The following is a 26,289-nucleotide window of genomic DNA, read 5'->3' as shown; positions in this document are numbered from 1 at the left end:
AGCAGAGAAACTCAGACTAGAATGCCACATGGAGAACACAGTGCCAGGGACCATACACTTAGCATGCTAGAACTAAATGTTAACAGCAACTGCAGAAGATGTGACTGCAGACTCAAATAAACTTTCTGAAACACTCATCTACAAAATTGGCTGTGTTTGGTGATGGCACTTCATGAAAAGAGATAGTCCCAAGAAATCTATAAGAATTTTAAGCCACAGTTTACAAATTTCAAAAACGGGGGAGAAATGTTTAGCATCCCAGCTTTTTATTCTTCCAAGTGAAGATTTTGAAAACAAATAGCATTTCCATCTAGTGTGGCCATCGCTTCATTATAAGAATAAATAAATAAAAACATCCTAGTTCTAGGAGAACTAGATTTCTTTCCATGGACAATTTCATTTAGGAAAAGATAGCAGAAAACCTACAGAAAAGAAGACTTTTAAGGCAGGTTGGATTCCCCAAGCAACAGACTCTTCACACATTTATCTTGAAGGAGGTTTTTAAGGGAGTGCTTTGGGGAGCAACATCTATAGAAAAAAAGGGAGGGAGAGAAAGGAAGCAGAATTGGCAGAAGTTCCAATGGTAACTTGTGGGGAATAATGAACACGGGTTGTCTTGTTTTGGGTGAGAGGGCAGGGTCCTTTATACCCTCCAGTGTTGAGTTACTGGAGATAGACCACCTCATGAAAGAGATGTGCCTTTGGAAGAAGGTTGTCTGTGGGCAGCATCCCCAGCAGGGGGGGTAATGAGTCCTTAGCTCCTGAAGGAGGAACCAGGCAATGCATCAGAGTCCATACAACACTTTTGTCCCAAACTAGTGAAAATATTTTCAAGCACTGGCATTAAAGACAGTCACCTTTAAGCCTTTAATCTTAAGAGGTCACCATAATGCAAAGGCCACTTAGGATACAATGGTAAAAACTAAAAGCTTACAATGCTCTCACATTGTCAGATAACATCTGCAGGAAAATCACTCCTGTTGCTGTTTGATACAAAATGACTTCTTAAGTATCATATCTACAAGGTGGTTCTAGAAAAAGATGGTGTGAATTCATTTTTCTCTGCTCTACTCATTTTTCCCTCTAAATACAACTAAATACCCTGGAAATTATTCATCAGAAAATGATAAAAGAACTCTGAAACCTGGAAAAAAGGTCACTGGCTAGGGACCTCAGAACTTGGAGGACAACAATGTGGTGAGTCCCCTGGTTTTCTGTTTATTTCCCATATACCCTGGACTGGGCACCAGAGCAGGAAGAGCCTGCTCCCTCTAACCAAAGGACCAGAAAAGGGGAAAGGCTAATAGAGACCCAGTGAGGAGCCCCAGTCTCTGAGGCACCAATGGGCAGTCTGATCTGGAGGCAGCAGCAGTGAAGTCCTAGGCTGACCTCATTACATATCTGACAAAAGACTAGTATCTAGAATATATAAAGAATTCTCAAAACTCAATAGCAAAAATCCAAAACAGCAACAACAAAAATCCAATTAGAAAATGGGGAAAAGACAAGAAGAGATATTTCACCAAAGAGCATAGGCAGGTGGCAAGCACATGAAAAGATGTACAACATCATTAGCCATTAGAGAAATGCAATTTAAAACCATGATAAGATACCACTATATACCTTACAGAATGGCAAAAATTAAAAGAGTGATAACATCAAACGCTGGTAAGGATGCAGAGAAACTGAATGACTCATACGTAGCTGGTGGGAATGTAAAATGGTACAGTGATTCCGGAAAAAAAGTTTGGTGGTTCCTTTTAAAATTAAAAATGGACTTATCATATGACCCAGCAATTGTACTCTCAGGCGTTTATCCCAGAGCAATGAAAACTTATTTTCATGCAGAAGTTTGTACACGAATGTTCACAGCAGCTTATTTGTAATAGCCAAAAAGTAGAAAGTATCCAAACATACTTCAATAGGTGAATGTTTAAACAAACTGCAGTATATCCGTAACATGGAACAATATTTAGCAATTTTTAAAAAGCCAATCTCAAAAGGATACATACTGCACAGTTAGTTTTATATAACATTCATGAAATATGAAAATTATCGAGATCAAGAACAGATTAGCGGTTGCTAGTGGTTGGGGATGATGTGAGGGGATGGGTGTGGCTATAAAGGAGTAGAAGGAAGGAGTCTTGTGATGATGGTACAGGTAAGTATCTTGATTGTGTTGGTGATTGCATGAAACTACACGTGATAAAATTGTATAGAACTACACTTACACACGTAATATACATACACACACAAAATGCCTGTATAACTGGTAAAATCTGAATAAGCTCTACAGATTATACCAGTGTCAATTTCCTGGTTTTTGTATTGTACTATAGTTAGGCAAGATATTATCATTGGGGGAAGCTGGGTAAAGGGTCCACAGGACCTCCTTGTGTATTTCTTTACTACTTCCTATGAATCTATAATTATTTCCAAATTTAATTTTTTAAAAATCAGACCTACTGATTACTCAGAGTAAAAATTCCAAATCTAGGTATTGTTTCCTCTGCAGTTTACCCAGCATCTGCACCGATCATTGGAAGCAGATCATAAGCACATCTCAGATGCCCATACTTCCACAATAACCTCTCCAATCCCCAGGCTCAATTCCCTCCTCTAGGACCCTTCTTATAGTTTAAAGAAGGGAACTAGCAGGGTGGGAACCCCCTCAATGGCTTAGCAAAACTCTATGCCAGTTCTCAGGTTGTCCTTCAACTCTGTTACGGCTCTATTCCACTTCTGTTGTCATCATTTTCTCCATGTCTGATGCATCAGGGTTGCTGCTGAAAAAGGTTTGGTTGCAGCCTTTCCTCATCAAAAAGAGGACAATTTTGGGCTTCCTTGGTGGCACAGTGGTTAAGAATCCACCTGCCAACGCAGGGGACATGGGTTTGAGCCCTGGTCCGGGAAGATCTCACATGCCGTGGAGCAGCTAAGCCCATGCGCCACAACTACTGAGCCTGCACTCTAGAGCCCACGAGCCACAACTACTGAGCCCACGTGCCACAACTACTGAAGCCCGAGTGCCTAGGGCCCATGCTCCACAACAAGAGAAGCCACCGCAATGAGAAGCCCACGCACAGCAACGAAGACCCAACGCAGTCAAAAAAATAATTAATTAATTAATTAAAAAAAATAGACCAATTGTGATTGCTTGTGGCATTTTACAGTGATATGTACAAAACAAACAAACAAACCCTAAAGCATGGCAGAAGGTCCTTAGGCTTTTATATAAATAATTCACTCTATATAAATTCCCCTAAGAGAAATTCGTGTCAGTCTACAGAAAGTGTCTCTTTCAGGGGACTCATACCAGTTGTCTGTATTTCAGCACACTGATAGCCATTTGCAATTTGCAAAGAAAAAAATATATCTTTTATATCTGAAGGGGAACACCACACTGTTATTCCTTTGTAAGATTAAGAAATTTATTCTAATTTAAAAGTTAGCTGAATTCTTACTCTTACAAACTAGACTTTAAAACACAGCCAGTAAATCGACCAAGCACTACCGCTTTTATCCTTCTGATGTGTAAGCCTATCAAAACATTAGTGATGAAAACCTTCATTTAAAAAATCCTGTTATTCAATTATAATATGCATTTCACTACCACACTGTATTTATGACCCTTAAAAGCCAAAGCTGGAACTGCTCTAATACTGATTTCTTCAGTGCTTATCATTAATTAAAAAGTAAAAAACTATTACCAGGGTATCTGCAATCAGGCTTTCAAAGTAAGAAACATCAATATCCGGTAATTGAGAACATTTGGGAACAAATTTTAATAAGCAAAAACTCAGTAGAGGAAAAAAAAATGTTCTGTATTATTTCAAATTGTAACCAGATCAGTATATGCTACTGAAATGTTAAAACTGCCCATGCCTTCAAGGCATCTATCCAATTTTTCTCCTCTAGCAGATGCCAAAAAAAAAATATAGTCAGACTCGTCCATTTATATAATGTTTACATATATAACACATCAACAATATATTGTTTGAGGTTTTATGGAAGCCAACGTCAAGAAGCAAAATGTGTTCTGCCAATGTACTTCAGTTCCTGCTCATCCTTAGAGGTAGGCAGATGGATCATTAAATTATGGCTGTGCTAAGTACCTACTAAAGCATAGTGATGTACTTGTGTCAAGGGCACATAGATGAATAAAATAGTTCCCACCCTAAAGGAGTGCAAAATCTAGTATTGGAGCCACATGGAGAGTCTGCAAATGAAAGAACTCAAGCACAGAGTGTGTCCATGGTGAAAGGGAAGTCCTTAACATCAGTTGAGACTGATAAAAATAGAATAGGATAGTGGTAATAGCAAGAATGGTTTGAGTGTCTTTGGCTCCCTAATCTACTCTACCAGCATCCACCAAGTCACCTCAAATAAACAAATTTATTTGTTATGTACCTGTTAGGTACCTGCAGTTTCAAAAAATGTCCCCTAGCTTCCCCTTATCTATCACTCAGAGTCCCAGCAGGACACAGATGGCCCACTCTAATTAAAATAAATTGAGGAGGGTTTAATAAAAGAGACCATTTACAAAACTTTGGGTAGTATACAGGGAAACCATAAGGAATAGCCAACACTCTGGAGTTATTATCATCCTTAGCTGTAAATGGAGAAGGGAAAGGAGCAGTGCCCAGAACCTGGAAGGAGAAGGTCTGGTTGGGAAGTTAATATTAAGAAGAGATTTAGATAGAGGGACACAGCTAGACCGAGTAAGAGCCATTGGGAGGGATCCAAGGCAACTAATACCCTGACCTCACTCTCCTCCCTTCCTCTGATCTCTTGTTTGGGTTTCCAACTGGCCAGAAGGCAAAAAATCCACTGATGAAGTCCATATAGATGAGCAGATGGAAGAGAATAGAGTTCCTGATTCCCACTGCTGAGAAAATGAGGAGCTACCAACTGCCTAGAGCAGAGAGTTGCTCTGAAAATTAAATGATATAAGGCATATTATGCATACAACCACAACCTCAAACATAGCACATGAATGAGAAACGGAAGTTATTAAATATATAATAAGGATTTTCTTCATTATACAATTCAATTTAGCAATTATCTATGCCTCCTATCATTTTCTCTCCACACGAAAGGTACACAGGAAGGGGAGAGAAACCAACATTTCTGGAGTGACCACTACATTTGCAGCACAGTGCTAAGCATTTGGGATATGCCATCTCATCTAATTTTCCCTAGGAACTACAAGATAGGAATTATTTAGCCTATGGGATAGGTGAAGAAACTGAAGCTCAGATACATTACCCACCTTGCTTACAATCATAATTAGGAACTCAGATCTGTCAAACTCCTAAGCCCATGATTTCTCCATTATTATATGTGATGAGTTGTAGATGGGCTACCTGCCCACATGAGAAATATTTTTCATCAAATTGAGGGAAATCAGAGGACAAGCTTGCTAAAGGTAAAACATCCATCTTAGGATTGCCATTAAGAAATAGTCAATAACTGACAGATATGAGGAAGAAGAGGAGGAGAATGGTGATGATGATGATGGTGATGACAGTGATGGTGATGGTGATGACTGATGGTGGTGCTGGTAATGATGATAAACACCTCATCTTAACAAAGGGCTAAAGAGCTTCTATAACTGACACCAAGAATTCCTTAAATAAAGTAAAGGACCTAGAAGTAGAAGTCAACCTCAAGCAACATTTTTAGGGAAATTGTTTTTCTTTTGTCATTTCAACAAACAGCTGAACCAGAGTGTTTTAAAGATTATTCTACCATGAAAACAGCACTGTCAATGACCACAATAAATGCTAAACAAAATTCTTCATGAAATTAAACATTTTTCATGAACCCAAGGCTATAAATATTTTAGGGGTAACTCATGACACTTTGTATTTATGCTATGTGCCATTACCAATTTTTTGTGTCCAAATATCCTTTCTGATGTAAGAAATTGTATGAAAAATCAAAAGAAGGCACCAAAGAAACACCAACTTATTGGAGAAAAAAAATTCCTAATTTCCTAATTTTTTTCTACAACTGATTGCATTCAAAGAAACGCATGCATTTTTAAATAAAATATATACCACAAATTTCCCCTTTAGATGGAATCTTTCAGGAGTAACTTAGCAAACTTGAAGCTTTAGTAAAAAAATACATGAAATACAGAGCGAATAAAGTCTTTATTTCACCCTCCAGAAAATATCTACTTATAAAATATACACATGGCTAAATTCAGAAACCTACATAGTGGAAAGTTTCATAATTTGATTTGTTATAGTAAGCTATTGATATTTTTGATAGGAAAGAAGAGAGGAAGGGAGACATGAACCTCGGAATATATCCTCCGCAGTTTAAGATATAAAAGTTTTATTATTTCCATTAAGGTACTTAATATTTAACATCAAATGTTGCTTCTTTCATCTTGCTGTCGTATTAAAAAAGCCTATCATCAAAAAATTAAGTCTCTATATGAAATGGTTCATCCATAGTGATAAAAGTTTGAATTATAACTTAGTCAATGAAAGGTTGTTTGTCTATATTTTATTGCTTTTGCTATTTCTTTAGTAATCATCTTTGCAGTCTGTGCACTGACATTTGCAATAATGTGTTTACATCAGAAAGTTAGGCCCTGTCGTTTGATGTAACAAGAGGCTGTATACTGTAGCACACAGGCACTTAGCATACCCCACTTCCTCTTTTTTCATCTGTCATCTTTAATTACCTTTAGAGGCATTAACAACATATTAGTAAAAATCTGTGGAGGGATATGAGATTAATTAGGTTCAGTGGGGTTAAGAAGTGTCATATTCTTTTTCTGAGGTGAAAGTCTACTTGATAACTACAACTTCATTTCCCATAAAGCTAAAAAGAAAGTACTATGTGATTTTCATCCTTCTATAAGTTCTTGGTCTCTTATTAAAGACTGAATCAGAGAATAAAATTACAATGCACTCTGACTCTGCCACAGAATTTTGTAACTTGAAGGGAATTGTATTCCCGTGTGCATGCAAATACCCTATCCCACTACAGAATGTGTTCTCTACACTTAACAGAAGTCGCTGATGCTTCACCCAGATCCTGTTTGGGTTTTGGGATCCACTTTACCAGTTTGGTAGCCCATTCCTTCTTACAGGTGTTGCTGCCAATCTTCTCCAAAGGACTGCCCTTGAGCGAAAGAGCCCCTTCACCCAGAGGTGCCTGGGAGACGTACCACCATAGCCACCCCCTACCCAGGGCCCATAGCTAATGACTGACTAGTAGAAAGGGGTGTGCTCTGTCTCAAGGCAGGACTGCCCCTGTGGTACGATTCATGCTCCAGAGCTCCTTATGCGATCAGGCTAATTTTATTGGAAACCACATCCTTGGTAGCTTCTTCCCCTGCCCTATCCTAATACTCTCACTCCCCTCCTGGTTTCTCCCAAGAGCCCTCCCTTAATAAATCACCTGCACACCAATCCCTGTCTGAAGACCAAGAATCCAACCTAAGACTCCACAGAAGCAAACACTGATGAAAAGACAGGCACATAATTGGTCTTCCAGTTTGGGCAGGTAAGCAACAACATCTCAGCCATTTTTAAAGTCCCTGTCTACAGAGCTTTACAAGCCCAAGTTGGTGGTGGCAGGAGAATGTCACATGCCATTATGTAACTGTGAGAAGGGAAGTTCCTAAGATCTACAAACTCACCGCACTGACAGGAGTCACTCACTAACTGATTCCTACTCTGGGGAACGCAGCAGTTGGCAAGGGCTGCCCTTCTTGGCAGATGTCAGGTGGTGTCCTGCACTGCAATTCCCCACTCATTCTGAGAACAAAAGGAGTCTGGGGCTAGTGGAGGGAAAAAATACGACAAGCTGAGCATCGAACTACAAACAGCTCTTTGAAACCTCCCTGATAGAGATGATGGTGTTTGTGCCATAGCTATTGAGTTGAATCTAATAATAGAAGGATGGATCACCACTTACTCTGTGCTGTCAGTAATGAAAGCTATCAAAACTAAGCCTGAATGCACCTCACTGTTGCCGTGTAAATCTAACATGGACAGCTTAATGAGGGAGGGACATTACCTTTTCTCACACTCCAATTTTACTCATGAAAGAAATGTGGCCCATATTGGCAATTAACTTGAGAGATTAATTAAATCCAACAGCAAGTTCAGTTCCTTCCACAGTGCATTCTGGTATCATAGGAAGGGGCCAACATGCTGTGGGCACTTAGCACATGTTAAATAATAATTACTAAAATAATCTAATTTGGACTATTTTTTGCAGAAAACTGGCAGCCAACCTCACCAGTAAACAAATGCCACAATCTGATACAGCTACTCAATATTTCACATGGTCTTACTCTAAACTCTATTATTCCTGAAACTCCCAACAAATACTGCACAATAAGTGTGTTTCCTCCCTCAGCAATTTCACTCACCAATAGTATTTACTATATCTTATTGGGCCCCCTGAAGAGTGAGGAGGCAGCCAATCAGACAAAACACAAACTCTGACCCAGCTTAAGAAGTAATAGACAGGATCCCATTGTGTCTTCTTCAAAACAAAGACTGACACTGACATGGGAAGGAAAGAGCAACAGGGGTAGAGGCATGACCTTTATTCCGTGTCAGAAAGCCACATGGTGGCGGGCAGAGACTGCGAGTGGCAGAGGGGGGAAGCTTCGGAGCCACGGAGGAGAGCGCAGCCACAGGGGTGCGGAGGGCAAAGCGGAGAGGCTCCCGCACGGAGGAGCGGTGCCGACCAGCACTCACCAGCCCGAGAGGCTTGTCTGCTCCCCCGCCGGGGCGGGCGGGGGCTGGGAGCTGAGGCTCGGGCTTCAGTCGGATCGCAGGGAGAGGACTGGAATTGGCGGCGTGAACACAGCCTGAAGGGGTTAGCGCACCACAGCTAGCCGGGAGGGAGTCCGAGAAAAAGTCTGCAGCTGCCGAAGAGGCAAGAGACTTTTTCTTCCCTCTTTGTTTCCTGGTGCGCGAGGAGAGGGGATTCAGAGCGCCGCCTAAACGAACTTCAGAGACGGGCGCGAGCCGCAGCTAACAGCGCGGATCCCACAGAAACAGGGGCGCAGAGGAAAAAGCGGAGAGACTCCCGCACAGAGGCTCGGCGCCGAGCAGCGCTCACCAGCCCGAGAGGCTTGTCTGCTCCCCCGCCGGGGCGGGCGGGGGCTGGGAGCTGAGGCTCGGGCTTCGGTCGGATCGCAGGGAGAGGACTGGGGTTGGCGGCGTGAACACAGCCTGAAGGGTTTAGCGCACCACAGCTGGCTGGGAGGGAGACCGGGAAAAAGTCTGCAGCTGCCGAAGAGGCAAGAGGCTTTTTCTTGCCTCTTTGTTTCGCTGCGCGCAAGGAGAGGGGATTCAGAGCGCCGCCTAAACGAACTCCAGAGAAAGGCGCGAGCCGCGGCGATCAGCGCGGACCCCAGAGACAGGCGTGAGACGCTGGGGCTGCTGCTGCCGCCTCCAAAAAGCCTGTGTGTGAGCACAGGTCACTCTCCACACCGCCCCTCCCGGGAGCCGGTGCAGCCCGCCACTGCCAGGGTCCCGTGATCCCCGGACAAATTCCCCGGGAGAACGCACTGCGCGCCTCAGGCTGGTGCAACGTCACGCCGGCCTCTGACGCCGCAGGCTCGCCCCGCCTCCTCCGTACCCCTCCCTCCCCGCGGCCTGAGTGAGCCAGCGCCCCCGAAGCAGCTGCTCCTTTAACCCCGTTCTGTCTGGGCGGGGAATAGACGCCCTCAGGTGACCTACACGCAGAGGCGGGTCCAAATCCAAAGCTGAACCCCAGGAGCTGTGTGAACAGGGAAGAGAAGGGGAAATCTCTCCCAGCAGCCTCAGAAGTAGCGGATTAAAACTCCACAAACAACTTGATGTGCCTGCATCTGCTGAATACCTGAATAGACAACGAATCATCCCAAATTCAGGAGGTGGACTTTGGGAGCAGGATATATTAATTTTTCCCCTGTTCCTTTTTTTTTGTGTGTGAGTGTATATGTATATGCTTCTGGGTGAGATTTTGTCTGTATAGCTTTGCTTTACAATAGCTTTATTTTGCTTCACTATATTATAGCCTCTTTCTTTCTTTTTCTTTCTTTCTTTCTTTCTTTCTTTCTTTCCTTCCTTCCTCCCTCCCTCCCTCCCTCCCTCCCTCCTCTCTTTCTTTCTTTCTTTCTTTCTTTCTTTCTTTCTTTCTTTCTTTCTTTTCTTTCTTTCTTTCTTTCTTTCTTTCTTTCTTTCTTTCTTTCTTTCTATTTTTTCTCCCTTTTACTCTGAGCCGTGTGGACGAAAGGCTCTTGGTGCTCCAGCCAGGCATCAGGGCCGTGCCTCTGAGGTGGGAGAGCCAACTTCAGGACACTGGTCCACAAGAGACCTCCCAGCTCCACGTAATACCAAACGGTAAAAATCTCTCAGAGATCTCCATCTCAACATCAAGACCCAGCATCACTCAATGACCAGCAAGCTACAGTGCTGAACACCCTATGCCAAACAACTAGCAAGACAGGAACACAGCCCCATCCATTAGCAGAGAGGCTGCCTAAAATCATAATAAGGCCACAGACACCCCCAAAATACACCACCAGACGTGGATGTGCCCACCAGAAAGACAAGATCCAGCCTCATCCACCAGAGCTCAGGCACTAGTTCCCTACACCAGGAAGCCTACAAAACCCACTGAACCAAACTTAGCCACTGGGGACAGATACCAAAAACAACGGGAACTACAAACCTGCAGTCTGTGAAAAGGAGACCCCAAACACAGTAAGATAAGCAAAATGAGACGACAAAAAAACACACAGCAGATGAAGGAGCAGGGTCAAAGCACACTAGACTTAACAAATGAAGAGGAAATAGGTAGTCTACCTGAAAAAGAATTCAGAATAATGATAGTAAGGATGATCCAAAATCTTGGCAATAGAATAGACAAAATGCAAGAAACATTTAACAAGGACGTAGAAGAACTAAAGAGGAACCAAGCAATGATGAAAAACACAATAAATGAAATTAAAAATACTCTAGATGGGATCAATAGCAGAATAACTGAGGCAGAAGAAAGGATAAGTGACCTGGAAGATAAAATGGTGGAAATAACTACTACAGAGCAGGATAAAGAAAAAAGAATGAAAAGAACTGAGGACAGTCTCAGAGACCTCTGGGACAACATTAAACGCACCAACATTCGAATTATAGGGGTCCCAGAAGAAGAAGAGAAAAAGAAAGGGACTGAGAAAATATTTGAAGAGATTATAGTTGAAAACTTCCCTAGTATGGGAAAGGAAATAGTTAATCAAGTCCTGGAAGCACAGAGAGTCCCATACAGGATAAACCCAAGGAGAAACACGCCAAGACACATATTAATCAAACTGTCAAAAATTAAATATAAGGAAAACATATTAAAGGCAGCAAGGGAAAAAAAACAAATAACACACAAGGGAATCCCCATAAGGTTAACATCTGATCTTTCAGCAGAAACTCTGCAAGCCAGAAGGGAGTGGCAGGATATACTTAAAGTGATGAAGGAGAAAAACCTACAACCAAGATTACTCTACCCAGCAAGGATCTCATTCAGATTCGATGGAGAAATTAAAACCTTTACAGACAAGCAAAAGCTGAGAGAGTTCAGCACCACCAAACCAGCTTTACAACAAATGCTAAAGGAACTTCTCTAGGCAAGAAACACAAGAGAAGGAAAACACCTACAATAACAAACCAAAAACATTTAAGAAAATGGGAATAGGAACATACATATCGATAATTACCTTGAATGTAAATGGATTAAATGCTCCCACCAAAAGACACAGGCTGGCTGAATGGATACAAAAACAAGACCCATATATATGCTGTCTACAAGAGACCCACTTCAGACCTAGAGACACATACAGACTGAAAGTGAGGGGATGGAAAAAGATATTCCATGCAAATGGAAATCAAAAGAAAGCTGGAGTAGCAATTCTCATATCAGACAAAATAGACTTTAAAATAAAGACTATTACAAGAGACAAAGAAGGACACTATATAATGATCAAGGGATTGATCCAAGAGGAAGCTATAACAATTGTAAATATTTATGCACCCAACATAGGAGCACCTCAATACATAAGGCAAATACTAACAGCCATAAAAGGGGAAATCGACAGCAACACAATCATAGTAGGGGACTTTAACACCCCACTTTCACCAATGGACAGATCATCCAAAATGAAAATAAATAAGGAAACACAAGCTTTAAATGATACATTAAACAAGATGGACTTAATTGATATTTATAGGACATTCTACCCAAAAACAACAGAATACACATTTTTCTCAAGTGCTCATGGAACATTCTCCAGGATAGATCATATCTTGGGTCACAAATCAAGCCTTGGTAAATTTAAGAAAATTGAAATTGTATCAAGTATCTTTTCCGACCACAACGCTATGAGACTAGATATCAATTACAGGAAAAGATCTGTAAAAAATACAAACACATGGAGGCTACACAATACACTACTTAATAACGAAGTGATTACTGAAGTAATCAAAGGGGAAATCAAAAAATACCTAGAAACAAATGACAATGGAGATACGACGACCCAAAACCTATGGGACGCAGCAAAAGCAGTGCTAAGAGGGAAGTTTATAGCAATACAAGCCTACCTCAAGAAACAGGAAACATCTCGAATAAACAACCTAACCTTGCACCTGAAGCAATTAGAGAAAGAAGAACAAAAAAACCCCAAAGCCAGCAGAAGGAAAGAAATTATAAAGATCAGGTCAGAAATAAATGAAAAAGAAATGAAGGAAACAATAGCAAAAATCAATGAAACTAAAAGCTGGTTCTTTGAGAAGATAAACAAAATTGATAAACCATTAGCCAGACTCATCAAGAGAAAAAGGGAGAAGACTCAAATCAATAGAATTAGAAATGAAAAAGGAGAAGTAACCACTGACACTGCAGAAATACAAAAGATCATGAGAGATTACTACAAGCAACTCTATGCCAATAAAATGGACAACCTGGAAGAAATGGACAGATTCTTAGAAATGCACAAACTGCCGAGACTGAACCGGGAAGAAATAGAAAATATGAATAGACCAATCACAAGCACTGAAATTGAAACTGTGATTAAAAACCTTCCAACAAACAAAAGCCCAGGACCAGATGGCTTCACAGGTGAATTCTATCAAACATTTAGAGACGAGCTAACACCTATCCTTCTCAAACTCTTCCAAAATATTGCAGAGGGAGGAACACTCCCAAACTCATTCTACGAGGCCACCATCACCCTGATACCAAAACCAGACAAAGATGTCACAAAGAAAGAAAACTACAGGCCAATATCACTGATGAACATAGATGCAAAAATCCTCAACAAAATACTAGCAAACAGAATCCAACAGCACATTAAAAGGATCATACACCATGATCAAGTGGGGTTTATCCCAGGAATGCAAGGATTCTTCAATATACGCAAATCAATCAATGTGATACACCATATTAACAAATTGAAGGAGAAAAACCATATGATCATCTCAATAGATGCAGAGAAAGCTTTCGACAAAATTCAACATCCATTTATGATAAAAGCCCTGCAGAAAGTAGGCATAGAGGGAACTTTCCTCAACATAATAAAGGCCATATATGACAAACCCACAGCCAACATTGTCCTCAATGGTGAAAAACTGAAACCATTTCCACTAAGATCAGGAACAAGACAAGGTTGCCCACTCTCACCACTATTATTCAACATAGTTTTGGAAGTGCTAGCCACAGCAATCAGAGAAGACAAAGAAATAAAAGGAATCCAAATCGGAAAAGAAGAAGTAAAGCTGTCACTATTTGCAGATGACATGATACTATACATAGAGAATCCTAAAGATGCTACCAGAAAACTCCTAGAGCTAATCAATGAATTTGGTAAAGTAGCAGGATACAAAATTAATGCACAGAAATCTCTTGCATTTCTATACACTAATGACGAAAAATCTGAAAGTGAAATTAAGAAAACACTCCCATTTACCATTGCAACAAAAAGAATAAAATATCTAGGAATAAACCTACCTAAGGAGACAAAAGACCTGTATGCAGAAAATTATAAGACACTGATGAAAGAAATTAAAGATGATACAAATAGATGGAGAGATATACCATGTTCCTGGATTGGAAGAATCAACATTGTGAAAATGACTCTACTACCCAAAGCAATCTACAGATTCAATGCAGTCCCTATCAAACTACCACTGGCATTTTTCACAGAACTAGAACAAAAAATTTCACAATTTGTATGGAAACACAAAAGACCCCGAATAGCCAAAGCAATCTTGAGAACGAAAAATGGAGCTGGGGGAATCAGGCTCCCTGACTTCAGACTATATTACAAAGCTTCAGTAATCAAGACAGTTTGGTACTGGCACAAAAACAGAAATATAGATCAATGGAACAGGATAGAAAGCCCAGAGATAAACCCACACACATATGGTCACCTTATCTTTGATAAAGGTGGCAAGAATATACAGTGGAGAAAAGACAGCCTCTTCAATAAGTGGTGCTGGGAAAATTGGACAGGTACATGTAAAAGTATGAAATTAGAACACTCCCTGACACCATGCACAAAAATAAACTCAAAATGGATTAAAGACCTAAGTGTAAGGGCAGACACTATCAAACTCTTAGAGGAAAACATAGGCAGAATACTCTATGACATACATCACAGCAAGATTCTTTTTGACCCAGCTCCCAGAGAAATGGAAATAAGAACACAAATAAACAAATGGGACCTAATGAAACTTAAAAGCTTTTGCACAGCAAAGGAAACCATAAACAAGACCAAAAGACAACCATCAGAATGGGAGAAAATATTTGCAAATGAAGCAACTGACAAAGGATTAATCTCCAAGATTTACAAGCAGCTCATGCAGCTCAATAACAAAAAAACCAACAACCCAATCCAAAAATGGGCAGAAGACCTAAATAGACATTTCTCCAAAGAAGATATACAGATGGCCTACAGACACATGAAAGAATGCTCAACATCATTAATCATTAGAGAAATGCAAATCAAAACTACAATGAGATATCATCTCACACCAGTCAGAATGGCCATCATCAAAAAATCTAGAAACAATAAATGCTGGAGAGGGTGTGGAGGAAAGGGAACACTCTTGCACTGTTGGTGGGAATGTAAATTGATACAGCCACTATGGAGAACAGTATGGAGGTTCCTGAAAAAACTACAAATAGAACTACCATACGACCCAGCAATCCCAATACTGGGCATATACCCTGAGAAAACCATAGGTCAAAAAGAGTCATGTACCAAAATGTTCATTGCAGCTCTGTTTACAATAGCCAGGACATGGAAGCAACCTAAATGTCCATCGACAGATGAATGGATAAAGAAGATGTGGCACATATATACAATGGAATATTACTCAGCCATAAAAAGAAATGAAATGGAGGTATTTGTAATGAGGTGGATGGAGTTAGAGTCTGTCATACAGAGTGAAGTAAGTCAGAAAGAGAAAAACAAATACAGTATGCTAACACATATATACGGAATCTAAGGAAAAAAAAAAAAAAAAAAAAAAAAGGCCATGAAGAACCTAGTGGCAAGACGGGAATAAAGACACAGACCTACTAGAGAATGGACTTGAGGATATGGGGAGGGGGTGGGGTGAGATGTGACAGGGTAAGAGAGTGTCATGGACATATATACACTACCAAATGTAAAATAGATAACTAGTGGGAAGCAGCCGCATAGCACAGGGAGATCAGCTCGGTGCTTTGTGACCACCTAGAGGGGTGGGATGGGGAGGGTGGGAGGGAGGGAGATGCAAAAGGGAAGAGAAATGGGAACATATTGTATATGTATAACTGATTCACTTTGTTATAAAGCAGAAGCTAACACACCATTGTAAGGCAATTATACTTCAATAAAGATGTTTTAAAAAAAAAAAAAAAAAAAAAAAAGAAAGCCACATGGTGTGCTCTGGTTCGCCTTCTTATGTGTTCTCAGAGTCAACTGTCGTTCTATTTTTGTGCTTTCTTCTCTGAAATGCTCAAGTGTTTTCCTCGTCTATCATACAGAAAATCTGGTTTTAAGAGGAGTCTTACAAATTTGACCAATTGGCAGAATGGTAATTAAATTCTTGCTTTGGTGAAAGTCAATAAAATTGTTTTAAAATGTTTGCTATAGAATCATGCACCTATAATATAGATCAAATTAAACAATAGAGTTATTATATAGATACCACGTATGAATTACAGTAGTGCCTATTCCCCCCCAATCCCACACAGCTCTCAAATCCACCTACCCAAAAGGTGATTCCCTACAGTCTCATTATCAAGGACTCCTCTTATTATCATTTGAGAATGGAGTATAAATTTTTAAATATTCTATCTATCCAAGATTAATAATCAACTGATTTCCCTTTTGGTGTTATTAAGAAAGGTATATATTCTGTTGAAACTTCTGATCAACAAATCAACATTAGGACACAGAATTAACATAATCCTTGGCAAAAATAGGAAAAGGTAACATTTGGGTACCTTCTTCACAGTCAGTGTGGTTACTGATACACTTTAGGAAATAATGAAATGAGTGTGAAGATCTCCTTTCTAGACAGGGAACTCTATGACAAGGTGATGTCCTAGACCTACCCTAATAGTCATAAGTGAAGAAAATTTATATTAACAATCTTTTAAACTGCAAGAAGCTTTATCTACCTAAGTGGCACCTTGGAACTAGAAAGAGATGGTAATTAACATCAAGTCCCAATGTTCTAATATAATCATATCACCTGAAACACAGTATCTCCAGCATATCTTCAACTATTACAAAAAATGTCTATGCTATTAATATACTTCTTGACCACCACAGACTGAATGTTTGTGTCCCTCCCTCAATTCCTATGTTGAAATCCTAACTCCACTGCAATGGTATTAGAAGGTGGGGCCTCTGGTAGGTGATTAGGTCACATAATGGGATTAGTGCTCTTATAAAAGAAACCCCAAGAGCTCTCTTGCCCCTTCCATCATGCAAGGACACAGTGACAAGATGGGCTATGAACCAGGAAAAAGGCTCTCACCAGACAATGAATCTGCCAGCGTCTTGATCTTGGAGTTCCCAGCCTCCAGAACTAAAAGAAATAAATTTCTGCTGTTCAAGCCACCCACAGTATTTTTGTTATAACAGCACAGACAGACTAAGACAATGACAGAATGTTCCTACAATTGATGACAAAAAAAGTATATGGAAAACAAACGACTGAATTTATCAGATTTGGAGTGGTCTTAAATTTGCATCAAAATGAAAATATTTAATTCAACTGATCCAACATTAGTCCATAGTTTTCATTCAGGCTATTATTTTAGACCTACTACTAATAATAATGTCTAACATTATTAAGCTCTTACAAAGTGTTTTATGTACATTCAATCATTTATTTGACTCAACAACCCTATGTAAGAAGTACTATTATCATCCCACTTTACAGATGAAGAAACTAAAGTTTACTTAAGTATCATGCATAGCTATACGGCATCTGTGTTTACCTGCTCCTTGGTCAATCCGGACCAAATGACCGGGGTGGAGGAGGGGGTAGGGAGAGGTAGTGGGGGTGTGAAGCTTGATATTTTGTTCTAATCGTCAAGGAAAACACTGTGAAATGTCTGAACAATAACTTGTCCCAAGACCACAAGCTTACCTTCAGTACTGTGAATACTGTAAGAGATATATCTAAAGTTCTTTCTGATATTTCTTACATCACCAGTTTAATTGCATATAATACATATTAATTGGATGTAAGATCTATTTGAATATCTCTCATTGAAATGTCTGAACAATAACTTGTCCCAAGACCACAAGCTTACCTTCAGTACTGTGAATACTGTAAGAGATATATCTAAAGTTCTTTCTGATATTTCTTACATCACCAGTTTAATTGCATATAATACATATTAATTGGATGTAAGATCTATTTGAATATCTCTCATTGTAGCAGAATTATATAAGGAGAGTTAAATAATATAGGGAGCTGATAGTTCTGTTTAACAGAAAGTAAAAGTTGGGAAAAATATAATCTCAATAATTCCACTGAAGTGGGGGTGGAGTCAAGATGGCATACTAGGAGGACGCAGAATTCACGTCTCCGCACAACTAGGACACCTACCAGGCACCAGTGGGAGTCCATGGACACCTAAGGGGATGGGAGGAACCCCCAGCAAGCAGGTAGGACATGGGGCATGGGGGGAGTGAAGGGGGAGGAGAAGTGGAGGCGGGTCAGCGCCCCTGAGGGGCGGCTGAGGGAGGGGAAGGGATCCCATGCCCGAAGGGGGAAATTGGGGAACCACTGGGAGGGCAGAGGATCAAAAGGGAGCGTGGCCAGGTTTCCCCTGCCCACTTGGGCCCCTATGAACCTGATGAGATCCCAGGCCTGATCCTCTGCCCACTGAGGCCCCCTCCAGCCATGCAGGTCCTGAGGGAGGGGGAGGGAGGGAAGGGGGAGCAAAAGTAACAGCCGGACATCTGGGACGGCACCCCTGAGGGGTGGCTGGCGGAGGGAAGGGGTTCCTACACCCAGCAGGATCCACTCACGTTTAGGGGTCCAGTGGAGACGGGGGAAACCCTGGGGGAGATGGTGGGGAGGGGTGCAAAGGAACAGAACGGAACATGGCCAGGGCTTTCCCTGTCCACTTAGGCACTGGGGAGCCTGCTGGACTCCCAGGCCTAACCCCCTGCCCTCGGAGCCTCCTTCCTGCTGGGCATAACCCAAGCCCCGCCCCTACACCCCCACCCAGGGCCCTACCTCTACACTCGGAGACCCCCTCCAACGCGCTGGGCCTAAAACTCACCCACATACACTTCCTCAGGGCCCTAACTCCAAACTCCAGAATCCCACACTCCAGAGGCCCTCCTTTCCCAGTGCGGCCTCTCCCCTTCCACACAGTTCCTAAGCAGAGGCCCCAACCCATGCTTGAAAGTAGCCCTGCCAAGGCCCCACCCACAGGGCCTTTTCTGGCTAGTGGGTCCTGAGCCTAGGTTCCAGCCCATGCTCAAACGTAACCCCCCCCACCCGCCTAGGTCACTCCAGCCTAAACCCCACCCCTGCCTCAGGTCCACTGCCTAAACTCCACCCCCATAGCCAAGGCTTTTATTTCCTTTTTTCCTCTTTTAGATTGGAGTTCTGTTTTACCTTGTTGATTCATTGTTGTTGATTCTTTTATATTTTTATTTTTCCTAGTAAATTTTTTATTTTTTGAATTTTCTTTATTCTTTACACTTCGTTATTGTTCTCTCCTTTTGGCTTGTTCCTCTCCCTCCTTTTTTTTCTCTGTTGTGGTTTTATTTTACCTTGTTGCAGTTGTTTCAATTACAGTTTTATTTCTCCTAATGTATTTTTTATCTTTCTAATTTTATTTTGTTTTTCATTCTTTAATATTACACTGCTTCCTTTTTTCTTTCTTTCTTTCTTTTTTTTACCACGTAATGAAGCTTGCAGGATCTTGGTTCCCAGGCCGGAGATCGGGCCTGAGCTCCTGTGGTGGGAGCTCCAAGTCCAAACTGCTGGACTAACAGAGAACCTCAGACCTCAGGGAATATTAACTGGAGTGAGGCCTCCTGGAGGTCCTCATCTCAGCACCAAGACCCGGTTCTATCCAACTGCCTGCAAACTCCAGTACTGAACGTCTCAGTTCAAACAACCAGTAAGACAGGAATACAGCACCACACATCAAAAAAAAAAAAAAAAAGAAAGAAAGAAACAACAATAAAATATGTTACAGACGAGGGAGCAAGGTAAAAACTACAAGACCAAATAAATGAAGATGAAATAGGCAACCTACATGAAAAAGAATTCAAAGTAATGATAGTAAAGATGATCCAAAATCTCAGAAACAGAATGGAGAAAATTCAAGAAACATTTAACAAGGATCTAGAAGAACTAAACAGCAAACAAACAGTGATGAACAACACAATTACTGAAATTAAAAATACACTACAGGGAATCAATATCAGAATAACTGAGGCAGAAGAACGGGTAAGTGACCTGGAAGATAAAATGGTGGAAAAAACTGCCAGAGAGCAGAATAAAGAAAAAAGAATGAAAAGAATTGAGGACAGTCTCAGAGACCTCTGGGGCAACATTAAACGCACCAACATTCGAATTTTAGGGGTTCCAGAAGAAGGGAAAAAGAAAGGGTCTGAGAAAATATTTGAAGAGGATAGTCAAAAACTTCCCTAACATGGAAAAGGAAATAGTCAATCAAGTCCAGGAAGCAGAGAGAGTACCAGAGAGTACCGTACAGGATAAACCCAAAGAGAAACATACCGAGACACATATTAATCAAACTATCAAAAATTAAATACAAAGAAAAAATATTAAAAGCAGCAAGGGAAATGCAACAAATAACATACAAGGGAATCTGCATAATGATAACAGCTGATCTTTCAGGAGAAACTCTGCAAGCCAGAAGGGAGTAGCAGGACATATTTAAAGTGATGAAATGGAAAAACCTACAACCAAGATTACTCTACCCAGCAAGGATCTCATTCAGATTAGACAGAGAAATTAAAACCTTTACAAAGAAGCAAAAGTTAAGAGAATTCAGCAACACCAAACCAGCTTTACAACAAATGCTAAAGGAAATTCTCTAGGCAGGAAACACAAGAGAAGAACAAGACCTACAAAATCAAACCCAAAACAATTAAGAAAATGGTAATAGGAACATACATATCAATAAATACCTTAAATGTAAATGGATTAAATGCTCCAACCAAAAGACACAGACTGGCTGAATGGATACAAAAACAAGACCCATATATATGCTGTCTACAAGAGACCCACTTCAGATCTAGGGACACATACAGACTGAAAGTGAGGGAATGGAAAAAAATATTCCATGCAAACGGAAATCAAAAAAAAAGCTAGAGTAGCAATTCTCATATCAGACAAAACAGACTTTAAAATAAAGAGACAAAGAAGGACACTACATAATGATCAAGGGATCAAACAAAGAAGATATAACAATTGTAAATATTTATGCACCCAACATAGGAGCACCTGAATACATAAGGCAAATGCTAACTGCCATAAAAGGGGAAATCGACAATAACACAATCATAGTAGGGGACTTTAACACCCCACTTTCACCAATGGACAGATCATCCAAAATGAAAATAAATAAGGAAACACAAGCTTTAAATGACACATTAAACAAGATGGACTTAACTGATATTTATAGGACATTCCAGCCAAAAACAACAGAATACACTTTCTTCTCAAGTGCTCATGGAACATTCTCCAGGATAGACCATATCTTAGGTCACAAATCAAGACCTGGTAAATTTAAGAAAATTGAAATCATACCAAGTATCTTTTCCAACCACAACGCTATGAGACTAGATATCAATTACAGGAAAAAAATGTAAAAAATACAAACACATGGAAGCTAAACAATACACTACTAAATAACCAAGAGATCACTGAAGAAATCAAAGAGGAAATCAAAAAATACCTAGAAACAAATGACAATGAAAATAAGACGTCCCAAAACCTATGGGATGCAGCAAAAGCAGTTCTAAGAGGGAAGTTTCTAACAATACAATCCTACCTCAAGAAACAAGAAACATCTCAAATAAACAACCTAACCTTAAATGTAAAGCAATTAGAGAAAGAAGAACCAAAAAACACCCAAAGTTAGCAGAAGGAAAGAAATCATAAAGATCAGATCAGAAATAAATGGAAAAGAAATGAAGGAAACAACAGCAAAGATCAATAAAACTAAAAGCTGGTTTTTTGAGAAGATACACAAAATTGATAAACCATTAGCCAGACTCATCAAGAAAAAAAGGGAGAAGACTCAAATCAACAGAATTAGAAGTGCAAAAGAAGTAACAACTGACACTGCAGAAATACAAAGGATCATAAGAGATTCCTACAAGCAACTATATGCCAATAAAATGGACAACCTGGAAAAAATGGACAAATTCTTAGAAAATCACAACCTTCCAAGACTGAACCAGGAAGAAATAGAAAATATAAAAAGACCAATCACAAGCACTGAAATTGAGACTGTGATTAAAAGTCTTGCAACAAACAAAAGGCAGGACCAGATGGCTCCACAGGCGAATTCTACCAAACACTTAGAGAAGAGCTAACACCTAACCTTCTCAAACTCTTCCAAAAGCAGAGGAAGGAACACTCCCAAACTCATTCTACGAGGCCACCATCGCCCTGATACCAAAACCCGACAAATGTATCACAAAAAAAGAAAACTACAGGCCCATATCTCTGATGAACATAGATGCAAAACTCCTCAACAAAATACTAGCAAACAGAATCCAACAGCACATTGCAAGGATCATACACAATGATCAAGGGGATCATTACCTCTTGATCATTACCCCAGGAATGCAAGGATTCTTCAATATACGCAAATCAATCAATGTGATACACCATATTAACAAACTGAAGGATAAAAACCATATGATAATCTCAATAGATGCAGAAAAAGCTTTTGACAAAATTCAACGCCCATTTATGATAAAAACTTTCCAGAAAGTAGGCATAGAGGGAATCTACCTCAACATAATAAAGGCCATATATGACAAACCCACAGCCAACATCGTTCTCAACGGTGAAAAACTGAAACCCTTTCCTCTAAGATCAGGAACAAGACAAAGTTGCTCACTCTCACCACTATTATTCAACATAGTTTTGGAAGTTTTAGCCACAGCAATCAAAGAAGAAAAAGAAATAAAAGGAATCCAAAATGGAAAAGAAGAAGTAAAACTGTCACCGTTTGTAGATGATGTGATACTATACATAGAGAATCCTAATGATGCTACCAGAAAACTACTAGGGCTAATCAATGAATTTGGCAGAGTAGCAGGATCCAAATTAATGCACAGAAATCTCTTGCATTCCTATACACTAATGATGAAAAATCGGAAAGAGAAAATAAGGAAACACTCCCATTTACCACTGCACCAAAAAGAATAAAATACCTAGGAATAAACCTATCTAAGGAGACTAAAGACCTGTATGCAGAAAACTATAAGACACTGATGAAAGAAATTAAAGATGATACAGGTGGAGAGATATAACATGTTCTTGGATTGGAATAATCAACATTGTGAAAATGACTGTACTACCGAAAGCAATCTACAGATTAAATGCAATCCCTATCAAAATACCAATGGCATTTTTCACAGAACTAGAACAAAAAATTTCACAATTTGTATGCAAACACAAAAGACCCCGAATAGCCAAAGCAATCTTGAGAAGGAAAAACGGAGCTGGAGGAATCAGGCTCCCAGACTTCAGACTGTACTACAAAGCTATAGTAATCAAGACAGTATGGTACTGGCACAAAAACAGAAATATAGATCAATGGAACAGGATAGAAAGCCCAGGGATAAACCCATGCACTTATGGTCACCTTATCTTTGATAAAGGAGGCAAGAATATAGAATGGAGAAAAGACAGCCTCTTCAATAAGTGGTGCTGGGAGAACTGGACAGCTACATGTAAAAGAATGAAATTAGAACACTTCCTAACACCATACACAAAAATAAACTCAAAATGGATTAAAGACCTAAATGTAAAGCCAGACACTATCAAACTCTTAGAGGAAAACATAGGCAGAACACTCTATGACATAAATCACAGCAATATACTTTTTGACCCACCTCCTAGAGAAATGGAAATAAAAACAAAAATAAACAAATGGGACCTAATGAAACTTCAAAGCTTTTGCACAGCAAAGGATACCATAAACAAGATGAAAAGATAACCCTCAGAATGGGAGAAAATATTTGCAAATGAATCATCAGACAAAGGATTAATCTCCAAAATATACAAGCAGCTCATGCACCTCAATATCAAAAAAACAAACAACCCAATCCAAAAATGGGCAGAAGACCTAAAGAGACATTTCTCCAAAGAAGATATACAGATTGCCAATAAACACATGAAAAGATGCTCAACATCACTAATCATTAGAGAAATGCAAATCAAAACCACAATGAGGTATCACCTCACACTGGTCAGAATGGCCACCATCAAAAAATCTACAAACAATAAATGCTGGAGAGGGTGTGGAGAAAAGGGAACCCTCTTGTACTGTTGGTGGGAATGTAAATTGATGCAGCCACCATGGAGAACAGCATGGAGGTTCCTTAAAAAACTAAAAATAGAGAACTACCATATGACCCAGCAATCCCACTACTGGGCACATACCCTGAGAAAACCATAATTCAAAAAGACACAAGCACCCCAATGTTCATTGCAGCACTATTTACAATAGCCAGGACATGGAAGCAACCTACGTGTCCATCGACAGATGAATGGATAAAGAAGATGTGGCACATATATACAATGGAATATTACTCAGCCATAAAAAGAAACGAAATTGAGTTATTTGTAGTGAGGTGGATGGACCTAGAGTCTGTCATACAGAGTGAAGTAAGTCAGAAAGAGAAAAACAGATAATGTATGCTAACACATATATATGAAATCTAAAAAAAAAAAAAAAAAAGAAATTGTTCTGATGAACCTAGGGGCAGGACAGAAATAAAGGCACAAAAGCAGAGAATGGACTTGAGGACACAGGGAGGGAGAAGGGTAAGCTGGGACAAAGTGAGAGAGTAACATTGATATATACACACTACCAAATGTAAAGTAGATAGCTAGTGGGAATCAGCTGCATAGCACAGGGAGATGAGCTCGGTGCTTTGCGACCACCTAGAGGGGTGGGATAAGGCGGGTGGGAGGGAGATGCAAGAGGGAGGGCACATCGGGATATGCGCATGCATATAGCTGATTCACTTTGTTATACAGCAGAAACTAACACAACATTGTAAAGCAATTATATTCCAATAAAGATGTTAAAAAATAATAATTCCACTGAACTCTTAGTACATGTAGGAGTAATGGTATAATAATACATTACTGGAAAAATAAAATAATTTAAATTCACATTCTCCAATATGAAGAATTTCTGTTTTCTTTAGGTAAGCTTCTGAAACTTCCTTTCTCTCCGCAAGGTAGAAATTTTGAAGTTAAAGGCTATGAGCAATTACATACACTAGATTATAGAAAGTTTCTTGTGTTAGCTAAAGAATCGTCTAAATTCTTCACAAACATGGGTATAGAATCCCAGAAAACTGATCCTGAAGAAATTCCTGTTTGTGACAATTCATAAAATATTTCACCATGAGATCTAGGTGCAAAAGACATGAATTCCAAGGATTTACCACTTTTGATATTAAAGGGTTTCCCATTTACTTTTAGCTTACCCATGTTGCATGGAAATTGATCTGAAATGCCATTTTAGGCAGAAATTTGTCCTCATCATTAAACTTTTCCTGATGAATCCAGATCATCAATATGAATTATTTAATTATTGAAATCCTCAGAACATATGAAGGGAGTTAAAACTAATCATCAATATACCAAATAGCCCTAGGCTGTTAGGTATCTTCATTCCTCTGATTTTTTACAGACTCTGTAATAGTGGTCTTCTAGCTAAAGTTCACAGAATCAGATATTTTTACCAGACTCAATTACCAGCAGCTCAACTTCTTTCCTAAAATTGATCTGTCTGAGAATGCACTTCTCAGACAAGGAATCATGGGGATGACAATTTCTGTTTAAAAACCTTGTCTTTTCCTCTGCAAGCCACTGTCAAAGAAGACACTGTTCCTGAGAAAAAGTCCCATAAGAGGCCAGCAAAAAGGGACTCAATAAGAAATACAACAGAGGGGGGGTGCCTTATTTCACCAGAGGCAGAATCATTTCAGGCCTCCTCCTTACTGTGTCTAGAAATTCATTCTGGACTGAGAATTCAGAACTGAAAAGATAAGTCATTCAGAGGTTCATGAGAAAATTTATGTGACTACAAAATTCAACCTTAAAGAAAGAAAACCTGACCTATCTGATTGAGTCAACAAATAAGTTTCTCAAAATAGTTTAGATAGGTAGACATTTTTCATAAGCTTGATGAGCTAAATCAGCAGCTTCAAGGTTTCGATGAAATATATTTAAAGCATGTGACCAGATAAAAGCATTTTGTCCAAAAAAAAATCATTTCTGCTAAGCTGTATTGAATTTTGGAATATTTTTATCTTCCCCAAGTCTGAGTGTATCAAGCTGAACATGGTGCCTCTAAGAGAAAGAGCAACAAGTATAATCAATGGGTATTTGAGAGGCTTTGTTAAGTCTTTGGTGTACTTCCCAGAAACACAGAAAGTGAACGTCTCAAATGACTGATTAACAAATTCTTTTGCAAGTCAGTGTTTCCTTTCAACAAAATTGAAGGACAACTAATTGAGGT

At 39.8% G+C, this 26,289-nt stretch overlaps 1 protein-coding gene across 7 annotated transcripts in view; it reads right to left on the bottom strand.

Annotated features, from left to right (window-relative positions):
• The window catches only part of FHIT (fragile histidine triad diadenosine triphosphatase), a 1,501,152-nt gene that overhangs the window by 1,247,492 nt on the left and 227,371 nt on the right, over nucleotides 1-26,289 (bottom strand). The window contains exon 1 of one of the 7 annotated variants that reach the window (XM_068557826.1): nucleotides 17,043-17,094. The exons of 5 other annotated variants lie outside the window; for them this stretch is intronic. The gene's annotated coding sequence lies outside the window, so the exon portion shown is untranslated. Of the gene's footprint in view, nucleotides 1-17,042; nucleotides 17,095-26,289 lie in introns of those variants that run through there. One more of the 7 variants, XM_068557820.1, reaches the window with a different exon arrangement.

Source organism: Eschrichtius robustus, chromosome 12 (genome assembly GCF_028021215.1).
Source record: "Eschrichtius robustus isolate mEscRob2 chromosome 12, mEscRob2.pri, whole genome shotgun sequence".
NCBI lineage: Eukaryota > Metazoa > Chordata > Mammalia > Artiodactyla > Eschrichtiidae > Eschrichtius > Eschrichtius robustus.
Note: the sequence above shows the minus strand (reverse complement) of the source record. Positions and strands in the feature narration are given on the sequence as shown.